Raw genomic sequence first — 19,662 nt, 5'->3', positions numbered from 1 at the left:
TTAAATAAACCAGTGTAGGTGAAGTTAGTTTAACACACACATTGTGAAAACTGTGTAGGGGCATTGCTGTCATACTGTAATGCTTAATTCCTATCAAAATATCTATCAATGAGATCATTAATCTCATTCTTTAAAAACCTTAAAAACAGAATTAGTTTCATTTACTGTAATAAAGACAAAGACTTCAGTTTTGATGTTTGACCACCAACATCTTTCAAGCTCCTTCTTTCCCCTTCACCTTTTACTTCACAGCTGAAGAAAGTTGTTGGAAAGTTGCCTGCTTCCTCCCTTGGTGATGGCGGGAAGTTCAAACCGGGCATATCCCAGTCTGCGCACGGAGTTTTCATTCTTTCCCCACCTCCTACCCATAATTAAAACCAGTCATCCTTTCCTTGTGATGTTCCTGATATCATTCCAGAACCAAAGTTGAGCCCATTCTCTTGGGAATCTTTAAATGTTTATTTTGTAATTAAGCATTCTTTATTTCATACCTATTGGTGCTAACATCCACATAAATCCCTAGCATGAGGATGAGGGGAGGTTAGGTGGTTGCCCAACCTCTAGAACTAGATACCCAAATAAAAAACGTGCTCTGGGTAGCTGGCACAATAGCCGGTTCTCTAGGCGTTCCCTAGGACTTTGGGGAAATGCAGAAAAAATTGCTTCACACTAGAAATAGGCTTTCAAATCGTTCTGATAGGCAAGCTTTTTTTTTCTTTTTCTGCTGTACCATCATCTCATGGAAGTTCCCCGGGCCAGGGATTGAATCTACACAAAGTTGGGACATTCCAGTATCCTTAACCCACTGCATTGGGCTGGGGATCAAACTGACCACGCCACAGAAACAAACTGGATCATTAGCCCACTGTGCCACAGTGCTCTCCTACCTTAAAATGGTTTATTTTCAAGTGCCCAAAAAGGATATAAAAATAGAAATTGAGTCCCGCGTGTGGCCGCCAAGATGGCAGCGCACTGCAGTGCATTTGCCCTGGTAGGTTGTTGCTACCACAGCCCAGTCCAGAGTCTTGCCCGTGGGGCTGCGTGAAGCCCCCTGGGGCGTTCAGGGGTTGCTGGTGGAGCAGAAAGCGTGTGTGTGTGTGTGGGGGGGGGTGTCTGTCCAAGGAATTCTTTCCCAAGAGAGAAAAGAAGACAATGCTTCCAGAGCTCTTCGACCTCGGCTTGACGGGCAACTTCCCCCAAACCATCTGTTAGGGGTTTTTCCCCGTAGCTGACTGCGGCTGCGCAGCACCTGCAAGCGCTACTGGGCCAGTTTTACTTCCGGCAAGCGGGCCGCAAAGTGCTGGCCTGAGAGGAGGTGCTGCTGTGCTTTGCACGGAGACAGACCTGCTGTACCCAGGAGCTCTTTGAGCTGGACGCAGAGCGGATGCAAAGCAGCGGACACGCCCTTCAACGAGAGCTCAAGGCCCTGGAGGCTGAACGCTAGCAGCTCTTCAATAACAGGAGGACCTGGGGCAGCTTCACAGTGGTGGACAACTCAGCGTGGTACCAGAAGCAGCAGCACCTGGTGGATTTCCTAGCGGCAGCGGGCAGCCATTTTAGCACAGGCCCTGAGCGGGCAGAGTGTGCAGACTCGGCTCTAGAGCCTCAGAGGCATGAGTTTTGCCGAGTTTTATACCAGGTGCTTCAGGCCTATGATTTCTACTACGTTTCCGCGTTATGGATGTCGGGTATAGCTGGGTGGATCTGCAGCTGGGCATGATAGCGTCCGGATAGGAGTTCATCCACAAGTTGACAGGAGAAGGTGTATTTGGCATCTCTGTTCCTTTATTTACAGTGGAGCAAAACTGGGAAAGTCTGCTGGCAGTGCTGTTTGGCTAGACAAAAGATAAGACATCTCCATTTGAATTGTATCAATTTATTTTGTCAAGCGGTCAGTTGGTTTGGTAGGAAGAAGCTCTTGACTTGTCTGCCCCTTCCAGAGTTTGACCACAAAATGCAGCCTCATGTCAAAGCGCCAGAAAAGCAGGGCCCTCAGAAAGGGCTTGCGGCAGAAGTTGCAAAGCGTGTTCATGGACAAGAAGGGCTGGGTTCTGATAAAAGGTCTACACAATCCCTTTATTGCAGCAGCAAAGACGCACTGGAGGTCATGTCTAATCAAGAGTTAAAGGAGTTTTTTTAAAAGAAGCTTCATTTTCTGAATTAGTTCTTGATCCAGGAACAAGCGTTCTAGGTGTGTGCTGCAAAGCAAATGCCATTCCAGATGACTTCTGAGGGTATCGCATGATAGCAGAAGGCGGAGTCAGTATAAATTACAAAGTGACAAACCCTGAGAATGTTTTAGTTGTTGAACAACATATTCTGAAGAATGAACTTTCATTACTTAAAGTAGGAAAAAGGAATGTCTACATTATAAAATGGCTTCAGCTGTGATGAAAAAAAAAGAATCTTTCTGGTGGTTCAAACTTAGCCATCATTCATTCTCAAGAGATGAAGACAGAGAATGGTGTATACTCGAGGCCTCACAGTGTGAGTAATTTCAATATTTATATAGGTTGATTATGTTTGTGTTTAATAGTGGGATATTTCATTTCCTGATGTTTAAATGTTAAGGACTACCATCTAAAAGCATGATTTCCAGGATTAATCTCTTTTAATAATTATATTTCATGAAAAACTAAATGCTGTCACTCCTACCCTGTCCTTATTGCTCTTTTGGAGATGAGAAGGAACAGTGAAAAAGAGGTAGTACAAGAATATCAGGTATATATCAGATGTACAGCTCACTGGATTTTTCTGTTTAGGGAGCAAATACACTTCTTTGTTAAAAAAAAAAAAAAAAGAAAAGTTAGAGGAAGCCATGGTTGCATCAGATTGCAGTAGAAATAGTTGCTTTTTAAAGAAAAGAAACATCTGTACTTGTTTTTTTCTGAAAGTTTCTAATTCAATTTTCCAGTTCCTGCCTGAATTTCCATATAATTAAATTTACTCACAGCTCTGTTTTTTTTTAAACTCAGTAAAAAAGTAACAATGTCTTATAAATTTATCAATTTTTAAATTAGTTTTGTGTTTCAACTTCTGTCCCCAAGCAGGTTGCAACTTGAGATGAGCCAGAAAGTAAAATAACCAACAGAGTCCAATATTATGCTAAATAGCCAATCATATGAAACTATCAAAAGATATTCTAGTAAGGGAAGTTTTCAGGTCAAATTTAAAGGATTTGGAATCAAGACTTAGTTAAATTAAGTTATATATTCATTAGGCAGGTTGTCTCCAGAACTATTTCTAATATCTGAAAAACAAAGGTAATAGCACCCTTAATTCCCCTAAGGAGAGATGCAAATGAAATGCAAACATACACAGAAAATTGTTTACAATTAGATTTATTCTAGAAATCTAAAACACAGCAGAGCATGGCTTTACAGCTCAAATTCTAGCCATTTACTACCTAGATTACTTGGAGCAAGTTATCTTCGTATGCAAAAATGGAGATGAAATAATATTTCAGTCATTTATGAAAAATCTAATAGGGAAAAAGTCATAGAACTGTCATATAGTATAGGCTGTATTGCTATATCCCAAAATAGATTTATATGTTAAAAACCTACTTTATCTAAACCTTTGATCCCTGGCCTGGGAATGTCCAGCCCCCCCCCAAAAAAAAGAAAAAAAAAAAAAAGAAAAATTGCGGTTTAACCTAGGAGTAATGCTAGGAAGATTTTTTTTTTTTTTTTGCCTTTTTAGTGTCAGAACTGCACCATATGGAAATTCCCAGGCTAGGGGTAAATCAGATGTCGACGTATGCCATAGCCTCAGCAATGCCAGATTCCAACCACATCTGCAACCTGAGCAGCAGCTTGTAGTTTCAGAATCCTTAACCCACTGAGTGAGGCCAGGGATCACTCGTGGATACTAGTTGGCTTCTTAACCTGCTGAGCCCCAGTGGGAACTCAGGAAGAATTCAGTATTGACAGATTAAAAAAAAAAAATTGGAGTGTAGTTAACTTACAGTGTTGTATTAGTTTCAGGTGTATAGCAAAGTGAATCAGTTATACATATATGTATATATATCCACTTTTCCCTCATATAAGTTATTACATACTATTGAATAGATTTCCCTTTGCTATACAGTAGGTTCTTGTTAATTATCTATTTTACACAGTAGTGTGTATGTGCGATTCTCACCCTCTCAATTCTTCCCTCCCCCTGTGGTTTCCCCTATGGTAACCATAAGATTTGTTTTGAAATCTGTTAGTTTCTGTTTTATAAGTTCTTTTGTATCATTTTTATTAGGTTCCATATATAAGTGATATGTTATTTGTATTTGTCTTATTTAGTTCAGTATGATAATCTCTAGGTCCATCCATATTGTTGCAAATAGCATTATTTCATTCTTTTTAATGGCCGAGTAATATTTTATTGAATATGTGTACCACATCTTCTTTATCCATTCTTCTGTACATCATCATTTAGGTTGCTTATGTGTCTTAACTATTGTGAATAATGCTGTAGTGAATATTGGGGTGCATGTATGTTTTCAAATTATGTTTTTTTCCAGATGGATGCCTAGAATTGAAATTGCTGGGTCACATGGTAGTTCTAATTTAGCTTTTTAAGGAACCTCCATACTGTCCTTCACAGTGGTGTACCAGTTTACATTCCCACTAACAGTGTGGGAAGGTTCCCTTTTCTTACACACCCTCGCCAGCACTTATTGTTTGTAGACTTTTTGATAATTGCCATTTTGATTGGTGTGAGGTGATATACCTCGTTGTAGTTTTGATTTGCATTTCTCTAGTTATTAGTGATATTAAGCATCTTTTCAGATGGCCTATTTGCCATCTGTCTGTCTTCTTTGGGGAAATGTCTGTTTAGACCTTCTGCCCATTTTTTGATTTTTTTTTTTTTTAATGTAAAGCTACATGAGATGTTTGTATATTTTGGAGATTAATCCCTTGTCAGTTTCTTTGTTTGCAAATATTTTCTCCCATTCTGTGGGTTTTCTTTTTGTTTTGTTTCTCGTTTCCTTGTCTGTACAAAAGCTTGTAAATTTAACAAGGTACTTTTTTAAAAAAAAAAAATTTTGTTACTCTAGAAGGTAAATTCAAAAAAATATTGCTGTGGTTTATGTCAAAGGGTGTTCTGCCTATGTTTTCCTCAGGAGTTTTTTTGTATCAAGCCTCACATTTACATTTAGGTCCTTGATCTATTTTTATTTTTGTACATGGTGTAAGATAATGTTTTAATTTCATTCTTTTACATGTCACTATCCAGTTTTCCCAGCACCACTTGTTAAAGAGACTATCTTTTTTCATTTTATGTTCTTGCCTCCTCTTTCATAGTGTAGGTGATCATAGGTCCTTGGGTTTATTTCTGGGCTTTATATCCTATTCCACTGTTCTATGTTTCTGTTTTTGTGTCAGTACTGCTTTGATTACTTTATCTTTGTAGTATAGTGAAAAATCCTGATTCCTTCAGTTCTGTTTTTCTTTTTCAAGATTGCTTTGGTTATTTAGGGTCTTTTGTGTTTTCATAAAAAAATTTAAATATTTTGTTCTAGTTCTGTGAAGAATATCATTGGTAATATGATAGGGATTGCATTGAATCTGTAGATTGCCTTAGGTAGGATAGTCATTTTTGACAGTATTGATTCTTCCAACATAAGAGCATTCTTCATCTTTCCATCTATGTCATATTTGATTTCTTTCATCAGTGTTTTCAGAGTACAGGCCTTTTGCCTCCTTAGGTAGATTTATTCCTAGGTATTTTATTTTCTTTCACATGATGGTAAATGGGATTATTTCCTTAATTTCTCCATCTGTTCTTTCATTGTTAGTATATAGAATTGCACAGGATTTCTGTGTATTTACTTTGTATCCTTCAACTTTTCCAAATTCATTTATGAGCTCTAATAACTTTCTGGTAACATCTTTAGGATTTTCTATGTATAGTAGTCATGTCATCTGCAAACAGCGACAGTTTTACTACTTCTTTTCCAATTTGTATTCATTTTATTTATTTTTCTTTTCTGATGGCCATGTATAGGACTTCCAAAACTATATTGAATAACTGTGGTGAGAGTGGACTATTGATAAACTTTAATGTCACTTTATACCACCAATTTTATTTGCATAGTAAGAACATACAGGTATCCCATTGTAAATGTCAGAGATTATTTCTTCATTTTAGAACTTCATTCAGTTTGAGGGCCTACAAAAGGAGGTTTTTCTCTTTTCATACATTTCTTGCCTCTGTTTTTCTTTGTACATGGTGTGTGGTACTAGCAAGTTCATTGCCATAGCAGGTAACATTTTCAATTTGAAATTTGCTGGAGTAAGGTGCATTATAAGTTTGTTTTCCTCTTACAAGCTAAAAAGCTAGAGTAGAATGGCAGCCATTTAGTATCAGAAGTAAGTAAATTATGGATATCTATAATTTTAAAACTGATGTATGATGATGATAAAGTGATTTTTAAGTGTTCTGACAGAAATTTTGGAAGCATGTGTTTTGTGAATATGGTACTGCTAACAGATTCAAAGTAGTACCATATCATAATAGAATCTGTTTTGTTATGTTCAAGTTAAGTTGCCGAGCCTATTGTTCCAAAAAAATGAACATATTTTTGTTATGTTCAAGTTAAGTTCCGAGCCTATTGTTCGTTAGCTAAAGGTAACAGATATATTCATATTGTTCCTGCCAGTGGACCTTCGTAAGTGTCATAACTCAAGTATAAATTTTAATGTCTATAATATATAATTTATTTTAAAATTTATAATGTAATTCATTCATATCAAGAATCACTTGGGGAATTTTAGTTAAATATGTATATATTCTAAACCTTACCCTTGATCCCCTGAAAGCCTTTAGGATTACCTGTGTATCTGGATGTTTTTCTCTAAGTAATAAAGCTCCACCATTATTTAAAAAAAAATAAGAAATAACCATGTTATTCTTACTCCCAAGGGAGGTGCTAGGAATGTTTCTAATTGAATATTCCCCACTAACTGTGACTTTGGTAGTGCTTATATATTCATGATTCAGTAATAGGTACCAGCTATGTTACAGTAGACTAATAATTATGGTAGGCTAAATTCTATCCTTGCCATGGAGGTAATAATGGCAATAAAACTATACACTTTCATGTTTCATATTGTCTAGTAGATAGATGGAATGGTTAAAATAACAGATGATATATGCTATAGTAGGGTTACTATGTGTGCTTTGAGAAATCATATTAGGATATCTCATGTAGTATGGAAATGAGTGCATCATGGAAAGATATAGACTACAGTTAGGTGATAGACTAGGAGCAGTGGGATAGTGTATTACAAAAGGGGAAATAAGGTTTGCAGATACCATGAGGCAATAAAGAACATAGAATATCCATATGTCCATATTTAATCAGAACAATCTAGATGTCCAGCTGTTATTTTGATATGATTACCATGTGATTATTAATGATGCTATCATTTACTCTCTTGGATGTGTCTTGGATCTGGCAAAAAATGTATATAGTTACCCTAGTCAGATGAATTGAAGTGAATAAAGTAGTTTAGTGTGAATGTAGACAAAATTTATTCCTCTGGACATACTTTTTGATATTCTTTTTATCCTAGAATAAAGCAAATCAAAAACGTCTTCTGGTCAAGTAAGAGCCATGGTTGCAAATAAAATTTAGTATATGTCCAACAAGTTTCTCTTAACCATAGATTACTTCCTCTTATTTCTTTAGGATGAACAACTCCCCTCTTTTAGTATGAATGTTTTCCTATGCTCTTTTCACACCTTTCTTTAAATAAGATTTTCCCCTAACATGTTCCCTATAAATCTTTTCAAAAATAATTTTCTATAATATTTCTACCTTACTGAAAAGAAAGAGTGAGCTGTTATATGAAGTTCATTTATTAAAATATTTAAACTAGGTAGTATATTTCTAAAGGTATATATGTAACTTCTAAAACACATGTAGCAACACTTAATGTCAGAAATTAAATGTAAGCTATAGCCTATAAAATTGGATGAGAAAAATAGTGCTTATCAAACATGTTCATATACAATTTAGAAACTTTTTTGGAATCATTAGAAAATATGGGTGAAATGAATAAGCAATGTTGTATTGTGGCATTAGCATCTACAGTAATACTGTTGAGAAAAGAGTATTAGAAAAACATTAGAAAACTAACTCAAAAAGAATAATTAAATGACTTCTATAAAAGGTTGTTTGACTATTAGCCATTTTTTCATGTTTATGTTCCATGGATGAATATAGATATGGTTGAATGTGATTGATAAGACTTATGAGAAAATGGAGATTTTAAAAGCCAAATATCTAGGTGAATATGTTTAGAAGCACGTAGAAAGGAACTCAGGAGGTCAGAGAATGCATTTAGGTAGTAATGTAAGAAATAAATGAATAAAATGGTTTTTTCATGCTCAGTAGCCTAGTAAACATTGTTAAAGTGAAATATTTAGGAAATAAGAAAACAAAAATGGGTTGAATACATACTATATGGTATGGGTCTAACATAAATTCATTTCACTTAGGCCTCACATCAATCTCATGAGTTGAGTTAAATATCTCAAAATGGTAGTGTTGCTTAATATGTCCCACTGGTGTGTTGTATTTGTCAAGAAGAGTACTTTAACAGAATTTTGGAATTAAAATTCCTGTGGCTAAGGCATCAGCTTTCCAGTTTATTACAGACAACCCCCTTTTCAAACCTTTGGCCCTCGGCTGCTTGGCCCCAAAGACCTTCATCATGGTAAGCATTAGTACTTTGATAGAAGAGGAACAGAAACTGAGACTCAAAGAATTAAAATAGCTTTCTCAAATTTAAAGGCTAGCACCTGACATAAAAGAATTCCAGGCAAAGCATTCAAGGACTCTCTACATTCAGTTTTATTTTTTTCTATATTTCCATCTTTACTTCCATGGTAGGAAATGTAATGTCTCTCCAGAATATCCACATCCTAATCTGTAGATCTGGTGACCATGTTACTTTGAATAGCGGAAGGAATTCAGCTTGCAAATGGAATTAAGTTGCTAAATCAGCTGACTTTAAAATAGGGAGAGTATCCTGTCTTATTCAAGTGGATCTGATTGAGTTGCAAGAGTCCTTAAAAGTAGAGAACCCTTCTTGCTTGTTCAGAGAGATGATATAGAAAAAGAAAGATCTAGTGTGAGAAGAACCAGTCCTGCACTGGCTGGTGTTGGAGGTGGAAAGGGGGAGACCAGGAGATAAGGAATGTGAGTGGCCTTTAAAAACAGGAAGCAGTTGACAGAAAGAAACATAGATTTCAGTCCTATAATCTCAAGGAACTGAATTTTGCCAACAACCCAAGTGAGCAGAAAATGGATTCTCCCCTTAGAACCTCCAGAAAGGAACAGAGGCCTGCTAATACTTTGGTTTTAGCATTGTGAGACCTGAGTTGGACTTTTTACAAACAGAACTATAAGGTAATACATTTTGGTTGTTTAAGCCACTTAATCTGGTGCAGTTTGTATGGCAATAGAAAACTAATACGACCACAGAGGGGAAAAATACTTTACTCTAATTTCAGGCTACCAGTTAGACCACAGCTGAAAGTGGGTGGCCCCATTGCATTAAAATCTTAAAACAGGCTCTCTTTCTATGCCTGGGGCCAGGATGAGGGTATTGTATTGGGGGGTAGGGTCCAGAACGTGCAGCACAAGATCCTTCCCATGGCTGTTTTGCTCTTTTCTCTTACTTAGTTTGGGCTTTGGACTACTCTAGCTATTGATACAACCTGAGGTAAAGTGCACTTGTGAGGACAAGCAAACTCTGTCTTCTTTCTCCTTGATAATGGGATGAGTGTGCATGTTGTCCACTTGGATGAATTAGTATGGGTGCAAAAGTAGGCCCCTCTTTTTTTTTTTCTTTTTCTGGCTGCAATTGCAGCATATGGGAATTCCAGGGCTATGGGTCATATCAGAGCTCTAGCTGCTGGCCTACACCACAGCCACAGAAGCAAGAGATCTGAACAGCATCTGTAACCTATACCACAGCTTGCAGCTATAGCAGATCCTTAACCCACTGAGCAAGGCCAGGGATCAAACCCTCATCCTCCTGGATACTAGTCAGGTTCTTAACATGCTGAGCCATAGTGGGAAGTCCTATTCCTCTTGTTTTTGAGACCTACAGTTACTTAGATTTTACTACATAATATTTGGACACAATGGCATGCCTAGCTACCAAAGTCCTCTGCTTTTGATTTTGGCCAAAACTAATAGTAAAATTTATTACTACTAATAAAGGACTAATAATAAAAATTTATTTTTTTTCATTGAAATTTTTTTCTGTGTGTTTGTTCAGCTTAGCTGTGGAACTTGTGCTTCCCTTGTCTGATGCAGATTTTGAATACTTCTGAGTTTGCTGACCCTTATCTATTTATTTTTTAAATTTTATTGAAATATGGTTGACTTAACAAAGTTGCGTTAATTTTAGGCATACTGCAAAGTAAATCAATTATACATAAACGTATATCCATTCCTTTTCAGATTCTTTCCTCGTATAAGTTACCACACAGTATTGAGTATATTTCCTTGTGTTCTATAGTGAGTCCCTGTTACCTGTCTCTTCTTTATATGGTATCAATCCAACCCCCTAATTTAACCCTTCCCCCATCATGTTTCCCCATTGGTAAATATAAGTTCGGCTTTGAAATCTTTGAGTCTGTTTCTGTTTTGTAAGTTCAACTTTATCATTTCTAGTAGATTATGCATATTAGAGATGTCATATGATACTTGTCTTTCTCTGACTTACTTCATTTAGTGTGATAATTTCCAAGTCCTCCTATGTTGCTGTAAATGACAGTATTTCATTCTTTTTTATGGCTGAGTAATATTCTATTGTGTATATACACCATATCTTCTTTATCTAGTCCTCTGTTGATGGACATTTAGGTTGCTTTCATGTCTTGGCTATTGCAAATAGTGCTGCAGTGAATATTGAGGTGCATGTGTCTTCTCAAATTACAGTTTTCTCTGGATATATGCTTAGGAGTGGAATTGCTTGATTGTATGGTAGTTCTATTTTTAGTTTTTTAAGGACCCTCCATACTGTTTGTTCTCCATAGTTGTTCTGCCAGCTTACATTCCCAGCAATAGTGTAGGAGGATCTCCTTTTCTCCATACCCTCTTCAGAATTTGTTGTTTGTAGATTTTTTTGATGATGACCATTTTGACTGGTGTGAGGTGATACCTCATTGTAGTTTTGATTTGCATTTCCTAACACTTAACAGTGTTGAGCATCTTTTCTGTGCTTTTTGGCCATCCGTCATTCTCTGACCCTTATCTTTTTTTTTTTTTTTTTTTTTGTCTTTTTAGGGCTGTGCCCATGGCATAGGGAGGTTCCCAGTCTAGGGGTCCAATCAGAGCTACAGCTGCTGGCCTATGCCACAGCCACAGCAGCGTGGGATCTAAGCCACATCTGTGACCTACACCACAGCTCACAGCAATGCCAGATCCTTAACCCACTGAGCGAGGCCAGGGATTGAACCCGCAACCTCTTGGTTACTAGTCGGGTTCGTTAACCACTGAGCCACTACAGAAACTCCCAGACCCTTATCTTAATTTCTAACAGACTTGCACATAGGTAGGTGTCTCTGTATCCCCAATCCCGTGTTTCTTCTACAATACAATTTCTTCAGGCCTACCACCTGATCTCCCATGTAAAATTGGCAAGTTGGATAATTACCACTTACAGCTCAATGCTCTGGATTTTATATGGCTGTTGCAGAAATAGGGGAGCTTCTGTAGAGCCATGGAAAACATAGGGCATAATGGTAGTTTTATTTATAGACTCTGCTGACATGGTGAGAATACTTGTTAGCATTTAACAAGAAAATAACTAAATCATATATCTTAATAATATATCTTGCTTTATTTTATAGTAATTATCTTAAAGCAAGTACCATTTTCTAATCATAAAAAAGCAATTAAAATTTCTTAATATAATCTTATTTTAAGTGATTTCATTGCTCTGTGCAAAACTGCTATAGTGAACATGCAAAGAGAAAGGGAATCTGGCAAGGGCGTGGTGCCATTTTTCCAATCATTTAGGACATGAAATTCTGCAGTAGGAAAGGAAAGGCATTCCCTTTAGGTGGGTTCTGTTTCTAGAAGGTCTTAGTTCCAGTTAGCTGAAAGGAAAGGTGGGCTGTTGCATCAGGTCCTTGACAAGAAAGTGATGGTGTTTGTCTCCAGATGAACTGTTGGTTTTGCCTGAAGTTTCAGTAGACTTCCTAAAGATTTCTTTGTATTTCTGGTTGCCATTTAAAATTATACTAACTAAAATAGAAGTTCACTTGGCTCAATATGATTACCCCTTCCAAATGCCACTGAGGTCCTCCATTTATTAAGGGTTGATAAGTAAGAGGGGCTTTCCTAACTGAAGGGCTTATAGTATCAGTCAACCCTGAGCTAGAGAGTTATGGTTTTGTATTTGTTATTTTTTTTTTGCAATGAATTTATTCAGGAATACTTACATATGCTGTGTTCCTATTGTGTGCCATGGACTGAAAAACTTTTTTATATCAATTGCTTTTCTAACTTTTTTTTACTGGTACAGTAGTTAGGCACTATCATTTGCCATTTTCAGGGGAAAAAAAACTGAGATATAATGAGATTAAGAGCCTTAACTAAGATCATATAGAAAGTAATTAGCAATTAGTAGTCTTTTTTTTTTTTTTTTTTTTGCTTTTTAGGGCCACGCCTGCAGCCTATGGAAGTTCCCAGGCTATGGGTTGAATCAGAGCTGTAAATGCCAGCCTACACCACAGATACAGTAATGCAAGACCCAAGCCGCATCTGCAACTTATACCACAGCCCGCGGCACTGAGTGAGGCCAGGGATTGAACCAAATCCTCATGGATACAAGCTGGGTTCATAACCTGCTGAGATACAACAGGAACTCTGTAAGTAACAGTCTTAGTTTTAAATCCAAGAATGCCTGTCACATAATCCCGTTTTTTTTTTAAGTGACCTGTAGTGTCTAACACGGCAAAAGTCAAAAGGAAAGAGAAATAGTCATAATATTGGAAAAACAGGTCTCTCTAATCTGAGCTATGTCTAGGTTTTTTTTTCTCCTTTTAATTTCTCTTCATTTAATCTTCTGAGGATTAGCCTTCTCTATTGGAGATGGAGATAAGCTCCTATGGGGAATTATCTAAAGAAAATACCCAGGAAAAAAAATATCTTTCAGGGAACTTAAATTAATGATTAAAACACCGTCATGATTGTTACCAAGTTTTGAGGGAAACTTTCTCTCCACTTAAACCAATTGAGCTGACCCTGCTGTGTGTTTTTCTGTACAGTGCAGTGGAGTATATGATTATTACCTATCTATCTACTGGTCTTTCTCCATGAGGTTGTAAGATCTCTGGGGATAGGCACTCTGTGTCTCTTAACATAGGAAACACTAAGTGCTCAGAAATGTGTTTCAGAAGATGAAATTAATTTCAGTGATGCAATCCAATACAACCCTACTTCTAAGATGTTAGAGACCTAAATATTTCTCAACAATAAAGGAACCCTTAACACGAAAGCTGTGAAATAAAATGGATCTTTATTTTTTTCCCACTTTCTAATGTCAAGGCAATGCCCTATTTAATTGGTCTCTGAATTTCCAGTGAATTCCTAGGCATGATGTTTAAAGAGAAGTAGGACTTTTCAGAGGCTTGTTCTCATCAGAATATTAAGGTAGTGCTCACAACCTCTGTTTTATTTTTTCCTGATGCTTTCAACTATGCTATACCCGTAGATACATTTTTCTTATACTTTCTTCTGCTAACTAGACATTACCACTGTCGAGAAATAATACTCTATCTCTGTCTCTCTCTCACACTCTCCCCACCTTGCTTCTCACTGACACACACATACACAGGCAGGGCTTTTCTTGTTTATTCCCCTACTGAGTGTGGCTATGTCTAGAGTGGTAAAAAGTTACATAAGAGAAACCAGGTTTTCTGGGCTTGAACTTCTAATGAAAGAATTGGTGAGTACAAGAGAAAAAAAGGGAAAAGGAGGATAAACACTTCAAGAACAGAAGCAAGGGGGTAGAGCAAATGGAAGGACTAAATCTAGGGTGTCTTAAAATAGCCATGATTCTAGAAAATTTGTCAAATTTAGATATTTTTAAAAAGTGAATAGAGTTTTCCATACTTTTATTGTGCTAAGATCATGAAAATATATCCTATCTAAACTGTTTTTTTCAAATTAACCACTATAACTGTACACATGCTTTATTTGATACTGATATTAATTTTGTTCTAGTTTATTTTACATAGATATTACACCTGCATCTCCCTAAAGGTAATATTTATTACACCAATTGAAATGCATAATATGATAGAAAACATAAACAGCATAAATAATTATCTGATTTACAACTTGCTCTAGATAACATCTTCAATTATTAAAATAATTAGTGAAATTGAATTCAAGATGAAAACCTCAGCTTAATTTGAACTTGTCCTTGAAGCTACTCTCTGACCCATTTAACATATTACCTATTGAAATATTCATAAGAAAAGAGAAATTTTAGGCTTTGTGTTTAAGGTGACTTTTTTTAGTTGACTTCGATTTTTAAAAATTCTTTTCTTATATTCCTTTCCCTAAGTAAAACAGTCTTGAAGATATCAATACAAATTACTTTAGTTCATTTTCTTTAAGAGACTGTGTTCCTTTAGCAAAAGATTTGGAAGACCTCAGTGTATCTCTCCTTTTTGGACTCTTCTGCAAGATATATATATATCTTTGTATATATACACACATATAAAATTCATCTTCTTTCCTGTGTGTTTTTCAAAAAAATAAACATTAAAATATAACTATTGCCTAGGGAGTTCCCGTCATGACTCAACAATAATGAATCCAACTAGTATCGATGAGGGTGCAGATTTGATCCCTGGACTTGCTCAGTGGGTTAAGGATCTGGCGTTGCCATTAGGTGGTGTAGATCGTAGATGTGGCTCACATCCCACATTGCTGTGGCCATGGTGTAGGCCAGTAGCTGCAGCTCTGGGAACCTCCTTATGCCACAGGTGATGCCCTAAAAAAAATGTGTATATGTATATATCTCCATTTCCTATTTAGGTAATGTGGCTTGCTTTAAAATACAAATAACAATCCCTCTGAGACAAAAGATTATGAACAGTAAAGAAAATCTGAAAACTGAAGTGCTGTCCAAATTGCTACTGTTCTTAAAATAAGCTTTAACCATTAATTTGGATTTTTATAGAATAGGGACACTTACTGATTTATTATATAAATATGTCCATTAGTAGTGGTATTGTTTCTTCCCATTTATCATTGGCAAATCAACACAATTTTATGGGCTTAAAGGAAAGGATGACAAAAATGTTCTATATTTCCTTAAAGCAAACATAATCATGTTTTTCTCTAAGAAAGTTTCTTAGAATCTAAGTGTGCCTCTGTAATCATCAAAAACTTGCTCATTATACACTAAGAAGTCATGTAGGGAAACTGAAAGTACAGAATACTTCCCACCGTGACACTGCTTAGAATGTGTAAGCTTGGGAATATGGACTTGGAGCAGACCCCACAGCTACCTGGTCTGTCTTATTTACACTTATATATTTCATTCTAGTTTAAAAAAAAAAAAAAAGAAAACAACACAAGCATGTTTGTATCATAAGATAAGAGAAAATGGGGAATAGATGTCTTGTTTCCCTCTTGTGAACCCCTATTTCCCTGCCTGCAATGGCTTATAACTCCAAGGAGACTTAGGTTTCTGTATCCTTATTGGATTAGTAGAATTCTTATATATCAGTTTTGGCTGTCTTGTCTCCTCTGAAAATCTTGTATCCCAGCTCTTGACACAGTGGCTCTAGAACCATCTTTGGACCGTAATTTCCCTAGTCAGTCATAGCTGACAAATGCAACATGAATTCCTATTGCCCACAGTTTATTCCATGAGGAAAGCAGAATTCACCCAGGATAGATTCATGGCATTCCCATTGCAGGGTTTGAAGTACAGGTTAATCTTCATGAAAGTTACTATAAATGATATGTATTGTTCTTCCTGCCATAATTTTATTTTGTGTCACTAAATGCCATTTTTTTTAGCAATATACTTAAATTAGACAAAAGTTTTATCTCATCACTTTTGTGATGGAGACTACACTCTTTGTTCAACAACATTATGGAAATCCTAGCATTCGTATTAATATTAAATCCTTTGATCTTTCATAGGAACCTAAATGACCCTGCCAAGTGGTCTCTTTCTTCTACTGGATATTGTAATCTGAATCCAACAAAGTCCCAGTGAGAGGGTTAAGATTGTTTTCTGAATAGAGGTTTCAGGGTCAAGTGTAACCAAGACTGTCATAGACTTCCATACCATTCGTACACATATTTATCATTCTAAAATGCTTGTGGGTTTCATCTAGCAGTACCTGCAGGTAAACTGGAATCCATTCTGATAGGTTGCAACTGTAAAATAATTTTAGGTCAATTTAACACTTTTATTAGGTGCCTTCCATGTTTCAGCTTCCATGCCAGAAGGAGCATTTAAATAGCTGTGTAGGATACAATCCTTACACTCCCAAACAGTCTGGCAGAGAGATAAAGACAGTAACACGGAATGTATTTTGGAATCTGTTTTTAAATTCAACGTGGAGTTAAGTGCAGAAGTTACTTGTAATAAATGGAATTAAGCACTGTTTATTAGTCAGTGCTCACTGATTATAGGGTGAACAAAACCCTACTGCTTTTGGTAACATTAGTTTTTTCTTACCATGGAACTACTTTAAAAGATTTGCCTAGCCAAGGCTAACCCACACTAGGAAGTATTCATATAAATTCACTGGTTCTCTTTCCCGTTTCTTCTGTATCTTTCACCATTGGCTCTATTTGTCCTTTTAAATAATTTGGATGTGCTTTTCCGGCTTGACTTTTGGCCCATAGTCTTATGAACAATTTTTGTTGTTTTGTTCTTTACTATCTATACAACAGCTACAGTTAAAAACCCTTCCTTCCTTCCCCCAGGGATATTAGAGAATACATGCTTTACTATCTATACAACAGCTACAGTTAAAAACCCTTCCTTCCTTCCCCCAGGGATATTAGAGAATACATGGGAGGGAGCGGTACTCTCAGTGGTGTGCTGGTATATATTAAACATCCAGCTGTCTGGGAAAATCATACAAATAAAAATACAAGCCAGAATTATGGTATTGGTTGATTTCCATGCTCTAAAACTCTCAGTGTGGCTGATATCATGCCAGCAGGATGATGTCATTGAACACAGTGTTGAGAAGGTCTCAATTCAGGAATTGGAAAAAGCTGACCATTGTACACCACTGAATTGTATTACAATTTTGATATGGTCCTAAGGTATAAGTTTCAAGTGCGTAAATGACTAAGAATTTTTAAGAATTAAAAGTAGAGTTAAAAATAGATCTACTACTACAATAAAGGAAGAAACAAAGTTAAGACACAGAAAAGTAACAGCTGTTCCTGGGCAATGTAGAAATGGTATAATTTAGAATCAAATACATCCGAGACTGTTCGGATTTCACTTGAGCAAAATTATTCCTCTCTTTAATGTGAAATTTGCTTAACATATCTAACATATATTATGAACATTATAGTCACTCACTTCATCGAAGTATCCATCAGAGAAGGAGCCACTTCTAGGCTCTCCTGAGGTTAAGTGTGGCAGTGCATCATTATCAGGCCAGTAAAGTGCAAACAGAAGTGACACGTGTAACATCTAGGTGGGGAGATTTAAATGAAGTCTTGGACTTTCTAGTTCTTTCCCTGCTGTGATTATGTAGAATTGTGTTGACGCATGGCTGTGCCATGAGAAATTTGGACCAGTACAAAATGTAGCGGCCTTTGAAACAAGGCTTAATATACAGAACAAGGTTCTACAGTAAAAATCGAGCTTTGTGTCTGTGAGTATGTGTGTGTATGTATGTATGTGTATGTGTTAAACTGGTGGGATTTTGTGTTTATTACCTCGGCCAACATATCTTACTCTAGCCAATAAAATACACATACCAAGTTCAAAACTAGTGATGGGCTCATAGTTCATATTCCACAATGTAGGGTCAATCTTCAATAAATCTCCACACTGAATTTATAAAACCTTGAATGAAAAGTCTCTTCCAAAAATGCACATCATGTAATTCTCCATAATTTCCCCTAGGGAGCTGGCATTTTGAGGTGTGGAAAGTGTCAATCTGTATATCTTTCTTAATAGAATTTAAAATGTGGGGAGATCATGTTATTTTTATTTTATTGTGTGTGTGTGTCCTCCTGTATTTTTATGCCTACATTTAAGACCAAGTAAGCCCTGCATGACCGCTGCATTTAATACACAGTGTGCAAAAATATATAAGAAGTCCATTAAGGAGTTCCCATCGTAGCGCAGTGGTTAATGAATCCGACTAGGAACCATGAGGTTGCGGGTTCGCTCCCTGCCCTTGCTCAGTGGGTTAAGGGTCCAACATTACTGTGAGCTGTGGTGTAGGTTGCAGAAGCGGCTCAGATCCCGCGTTGCTGTGGCTCTGGCGTAGGCCGGTGGCTACAGCTCCGATTAGACCCCTAGCCTGGGAACCTCCATATACCGCGAGAGCGGCCCAATAAATGGTAAAAAGACAAAAAAAAAAAAAAGTCCATTAAATGATATTTTGGCTTTGATGTATTGCCTTCTGAAGCATTGCTTCTTGGTAATAATGAAGGTATATGTTTTTAATTTTTTTTAATTTTTAATTTTTTAATTTTTAATTAAAAAATTTTTTAAAAAATTTTTAAATTTTTTTTTTGTCTTTTGTCTTTTAGGGCTGCACCTGCAGCATGTGGTGGTTTCCAGGCTAGAGGTCTAATCAGAACTGTTGCTGCTGGCCTACGCCAGTGCCACAGCAATGCCAGATGCGAATTGCATCTGTGACCTATGCCACAGCTCATGGCAATGCCAGATCCTTAACCCACTGAGCGAGGCCAGGGATTGAACCTGCAACCTCATAGTTCCTAGTCAGATTAGTTTCCACTGTGCCACAATGGGAACTCCAAGTGCTGTCTTTTTAAAGTGAGCAGTGTAGTTCTAGAAAAATGACCATGACTATATTATAAAGAACTGGGGGAATTTTTCAATCTAAATCCACCTGACTCCCCAGCCCTGGAGATTCTAAGACTGTATCAAACCAGAAGCTCAAGATTGAAACACGTTCCTAGGTATTCTGATTTGTCCTCTCTATCCTTTACTGTAAAACACTGGGGTTAGGATTATGGGTATCGTCACTCTGTAACTCCTTATGACAGCTTAACTGAATTATTCCCAGGCCTATAGTATCTTCATCAGAAACATAGATAATGTCTCTTGTCTTGATGGTGCTATGAGGATGAGTTTAAATAATTATGTAAAATGCCTGAAATATATGTACTTTTCAACTTCTCAGAGTATAAAATCTTTTCTAGTATTTTTAAACATTTAAAATCAATTATTCTACCTTATTCAGAATATCTGTACTTTTATATATTTGAATAATGTGGTCTTTCAGATTTTACCTTTCCATGGGGAGTTCCCAATCTTCAGTTTATGCTGCACTATTCCTTGTACTTGTATATTTTAAAGTTTACAGTAACTATCTTATTGCACTGTAACACAACCCTATTGATTAATTTGCAAAAGTTATTCACAATTAATTGACGAGAAA

At 36.6% G+C, this 19,662-nt stretch overlaps 1 pseudogene; it reads left to right on the top strand.

Annotated features, from left to right (window-relative positions):
* The window catches only part of LOC110261402, a 33,593-nt pseudogene extending 31,115 nt beyond the window's left edge, over window positions 1-2,478 (top strand).

The sequence above is a fragment of the Sus scrofa genome, chromosome 6, assembly GCF_000003025.6.
Source record: "Sus scrofa isolate TJ Tabasco breed Duroc chromosome 6, Sscrofa11.1, whole genome shotgun sequence".
NCBI lineage: Eukaryota > Metazoa > Chordata > Mammalia > Artiodactyla > Suidae > Sus > Sus scrofa.
Note: the sequence above shows the minus strand (reverse complement) of the source record. Positions and strands in the feature narration are given on the sequence as shown.